Here is a 5,631-nt window from a genome sequence, read left to right as displayed (position 1 = left end):
AAATAAAAAATATAACCATGATAACTTAAGTATCTAATTGGATCAAGATGTGAAATCAATGACATAAAAACCAGATTGATAACGTACATTCTAACATTGAAAAATCGATAGCTTAAAGGGCCAAAATTGAAAGGTCAGTAACAGTAGATTTTGACATCCAAATGTTTTATCCCCAATGTTTACAAATATGTGAGCTCAACATTGACATATGTATAGTGTGTCAAGAAAGCAATTCATTCTGTTATATTTACCTATTACGATCAAGATCAATTAATCGATCTAGACAAGCCATGTAGACTAAAAACAATTACCCAAAAAACTTTATGAAAGATGAATCAAGGAACTACTTATTCTTCGATAAAATAGGAAATGTAGCTACGGACATGCTGAAATTCTTTTGATTAAAAAGTAAAACAAAACATGGTCACAAACCTAAATTGCCTATATTGTTTGATTATAGAAACAAACAGATACGTTAAGTAAAGTTAACATATTTTAAATTTACTACGAAATTTTTCACCGTTGTTTTTAATTCGTTGATTCCGATCTAGATTAAATAAATAAATTGTTCTCAAGTTTTGAAATTGATAAAGACAGGAAAGCACGTGTACTTGATTATAGATATAAAAAACGTGCATCTTATTCAGTTAGGTAAATATCGGAAATCAATATCAGAATACGATGTGACTGAAAACTATCAAAATATTAAACAACATACATATCAAGGAAAGCCCTTTGATAAAATAAACAATGAGTGTGTTAATGTTCTGCAGTAGTTTATTCATCTATGCGCAGGCAACTTCTCATGTAACGTCACGGCTTGTAAGAGAATGCACTCCTATATAGGTAAAGAGCATTTTATTAAAAGTACTTGTAGGCTGATGGTCAACCCTTCCAATTTTGTGAACTTGATCGTGGTCTTCCCTGGGCCGACTGTAAAACGGTCGGATCGGCGCCTCCAAGTATACAAAAGTAATCATAAATGATGATATAGTAATAGTTTACGAATCGGCTATGACAAAGGTTAAATTAGGTCTATATTGCTGGTTCTAGTGATTACTACTACAAATCACATTGTCTGGATATGACGGCACATCATGCTACAGCAGGCCTAGATATGGGCATTTTTAGGTTAGACTCCACCTCAAGCATATCCTGATTATTGGTTAGACTCCACCTCAAGCATATCCTGATTATTGGTTAGACTCCACCTCAAGCATATCCTGATTATTGGTTAGACTCCACCTCAAGCATATCCTGATCACTGCATATTGGTGACGTAACCGCATAGTCAATACTGATGTAAACTGTCACGACTGATACGACAGTACCTTTACAGTTCCACATTACCCATGCCTGCAACGATTATCTAGTTCTTTTGAAAACAATGCTAATATACTTTGCTATTGTACGAAGCGTTGTAGCATTTCGTTTGCTCTCAAGTCGGGATGGCATCAGGCGTGAACATCCTGGAATTGTATTATAAATCATCAATAAAAGTTCTTGAACGTGATCTGGAAAATAAGGGGGAAATAATCCAGTCCTAGTAGTGAAGGGGGGCACCCTACGGACAATGGGAATTAGCATTACAAAACCCCTTGGGCAAATCTACGGACAATGGAAATTTAACATGGAGAAAAATCGTGGGCAAATCTACGGACAAGGGGAATTAACATGGGAATAAATCGTGGGCCACTTTACGGACAAGGGGAATTTAACATGGCGATAAATCGTGGGTCACTCTACGGACAAGGGGAATTTAACATGGGATTTTTTTTTTTTAAATTTTTTTAAAAAAAGGGGTAGGCAATTCAAAGACTATCTCTTTTCGAGAAATATGGCTGGCCCTGAAAAGGGCCTTTGGTTTATGTTAATATGCCCTTAACATAAAGGGCATTTGCGACATCTTCTTTTCCTCAAACTTCGTCTTACAGCAGGGCCATACATCAGAGTCCTCTTGAGGCAACCTTGTCTCTCTATATAGACTCTTCTTATCCACAGGCTGCTGTTGGTCCTGTGGACAACGGTCCACTTGGATCGGACATACATGAGCATGTCCGTCCTGAACATCATTGTTGACACAAGGGTTGAAGATTCAACGTCTGTCCACATGTTGAGGCTCCGAGAATAGGTGAATCAATGCAGTGAACGGCGCTTATTTATAGGGACACGAAGGATTGAAACGGATTGAGTTCATTCACCAATCCTAACACGCGTTACAGAATTCAGTCAGCCCGCATCCAATCCGAAGAGAGCAGTCTGTGACGTCACGTAGTCTATATAGATTAGCTAGCGCTTGTGTGCAGTCAATCTATGCGACAGTGATTCAACATGACGGAAACTCAGAAAACGATCCATTGGGGTGCACCAGCAGGGGAGACTGCCCAAGGGAACTCGGACTTACTTTCAGAAGAGGTGAATTGGGATTTTGTGGATTTTCTCTCCTCGCAAGAATTTGTTCCTGAACCTTCGTTACCTTCTTCATTACCGCAAGTGGAAAATTTTAGACAGAGACAGAAAGAAGAATTGGAGAAATTTATACAACGACAAAAGGAAGCGGAACAGGCTTTTCTCCTACAGCAACAGCAACAAGAAGAAGAGGTAAGAAAAAAACAACAACAGCAACAGCAAGAAGAAGTAGCAGCAAAGAAACAAGAGGGTGAAAATCAAACGGTCACGGTACTGTTGGACATTTTAGCAGAGTTAAGAAGTCTGAAACAAATGTATCAGACTTCTTTATCACGACCGAAGAGAATACGACCTTCCCGAGCTAAACACGTCAACCCTGTGACTAAGCCTACCGTACCACCCTTAGTGATTTCAACCCAATCATCATCAACATTACGCAGTCCAGAAGTAGGCCTTGGCCGTGGCAAAGGCATAAGGCAGTTAAAGTTGATTGCTTAAACTCACCCCTACACCATGAAGAAAAAAGGCCCTTTTCAGGGCCACCCACATTTCTCGAAAAGAAATACAATTTCAATTTGCCAATAACTCAAAAAAAACCACCCATTTTACCCTTATAGTACGTGTCTGTGTATGAGTGCGTGAGTGTAGCTTCTTATTTTAAAATCAAAACTCAAAGACTCTTACCTTATATCATTCATTTATTCTTTTCTCCATTTTTTACAATCCAATTCACAATTCACAACTCAACACTTTAATTAAAAGTTCAATCGATTTCTTCTTTTCTCCTTGTTTAGTCTCTCTGTTTTTTGAATTTCTTCACCGTCACACTCTTTTCCTCTTCTTCCTCCTCGCTTTCTTCCCTTCTTCTTTTTTTCTCCTGTTTCTTTTTCTTCACCTGTCTTCTTTCTTCCTCAGAAGAATCCCTCTCTTCCTCCGAAGAATCCCTCTCTTCTTCTGAAGAATTCCTCTTTTCTTCTGACTCCTCTTGTTTCTTTTTTGGGCAATCTGGAGACCAATGTCCTTTTTCTTGACAATAATAACAGGTATCTTGACTTTTGTCTTTTTTAGTCCCTGTTTTTGTTCGTTTTTGACGGTCTGGACACTCTGAAGACCAATGCCCTTTCTTCTGACAGATATAGCAAGTATCTTGACTTTTATCTCGAAAGGAAGGAGAGTAGTCCGTAGGCTGGTCTGAAGAGAATTTTCTAATGACCCCTCGCAAAGCTCTGACGAAACGTTCCATCTGGTTAGTCTCTTCCATCGTTGTGCTCGGCTTGAGAGTGAAATGAATAGTGAAAGGACAAGACACACACCCTTTTATATACGCTGGTCTGCTATGACTATAAAGTAGTTTATGGTGTTTGAACTTGAGTCATTTGACTTTTTGCTTTCAAGATGAAACGATCCCATTCATTCGAGAAGAAAGAAGAAAGTAAGAGGCAGAAACGTGATCTATCGCCTCGTACCAGGGCTGAAATCTTGGCACAAATTCATGCCAGTGATTTTGAAGAGGACATGAGTGAACCAGAATCCGAAACCTCTAAACCAAGCTCACCACCCTTAGTTAACCCTGAAAAGTACTATTCCATTCGAGAGACGGAAAAGCGCTCCTCTAGAAAATTTAGAACCACGGCTTACAAATACACGGTGAAGTTTAAAGATTTCAAGGCTGAAGTGCCGTTAGAGAAAGCAGAAGTGTTCATCACCGAGGTGTGGGATTCTTTGCTCACCGCACTCAAGCGACAATGTCAACCCAAAGAAGACGATCGCTTGAGACTTTCCATACAACACGACGGTTTGAAATCCCCTGTTTGGATCGAGTTTAGCACCCCTGCAGAATTGACTGCTTCCAAAGTCATGGACAAGATTCAACACGTACAACAATCTAATGATCAGTTTGACATCACCGATGGTAAAGCCACACTGGACATGACCCACGTCTCTCCTCCTCAAGGGACAGGACGCAAAAAGATGTTATTGGTGGACGACCTTCGCAACACCAAAACAAGTCTCGTCCGAATTGACAACCCTCATGACCAGATGTGCTTAGCCCGTGCCATCGTGGTGGGACGAACCTATGCCAACAAGAACGACACGGTAGAATGGAAAAGAACCTGGGACACTATTCAACGTTCCGACCGAGCCAAACAACGAAATGAAGCAGAACTCCTGTTACAACAAGCCGGACTGCCCAAAGGCACACCCTGTGGCATTCCTGAGATGCAAAAATTGCAAGATGTCCTAGCTCCACGATACACCTTGAAAGTGCACCCTCAAGAAGTGCGCGGACCTCTATTGTTTAGAGGGCAAGACTTTAAGGACGGAAAATACATTCATGTCTATTATCACGATGACCATTTCGATACGATTACCACTATCACTGGATTCCTGGGATACAGTTATTACTGTGAGAAATGTGACCATGGTTATAACAATCGAGAGCAACACAAGCATTGTGGATCGAAATGCACAGGATGTTTGGCCTCTTCACCCTGTCTGAGCGAAGAACCAGTGCCTTGTTCAACTTGTCTGCGCACGTTTGTCAGCCCTACCTGTTACCAACAACATTTGATGACGCAAGGTTCACAGAAGAAATGCGCTTGTCAACTGCTGAGATTGTGCTCTACGTGTGAACAAGTCATACGTACCAATAATACCAAGGCACACGTATGTTCAGGAAAGAAAAAATGTCACATTTCTCACCACATCGTGGACTTGGAACACCAATGTTACGTGCAAAAATACCAACCCCCACCAGAGAAAGAGGACGGTCACAAGAAGAAAGGCAATTTCATCTTTTTCGATTTCGAATGCATGCAAGAGACCGGCATTCACATTCCTAATTTCTGCGTGGCTCATCGAGCGTGCGAGAAGTGCATTCAAGAACCTATCTTTAGTCATTGCCCTCACTGCAGCAAGATTCCTGGAGGACGTGAAAAAATCTTTCGGGGACCTAACACGCTAGCCGATTTCGCTCGATGGGTCTTAGACCCCATCGACAAGACGTGGAGCCAAGAGGACATTGAACGTTACGGAGATTGTCATCGTCATGCCACAGTGATGGCTCACAATTTCTCCGGATACGATGGACAGTTTCTTTTGAGGCACTATACGGAACAAGGCACCGAGCGTCCTAAAGTGACTTTGAACGGAGCCAAAATCACTTTCATGCAAGTGGGACAAGTGCAGTTTAAAGATTCGATGAGTTACTTGGCCATGCCT

Source organism: Sinohyriopsis cumingii, chromosome 3 (assembly GCF_028554795.1).
Source record: "Sinohyriopsis cumingii isolate HCF-2022 chromosome 3, ASM2855479v2, whole genome shotgun sequence".
Taxonomy (NCBI): Eukaryota; Metazoa; Mollusca; class Bivalvia; order Unionida; family Unionidae; genus Sinohyriopsis; species Sinohyriopsis cumingii.
The sequence above is the reverse complement of the archived record's forward strand: the minus strand, read 5'-3'. Positions refer to the sequence as shown.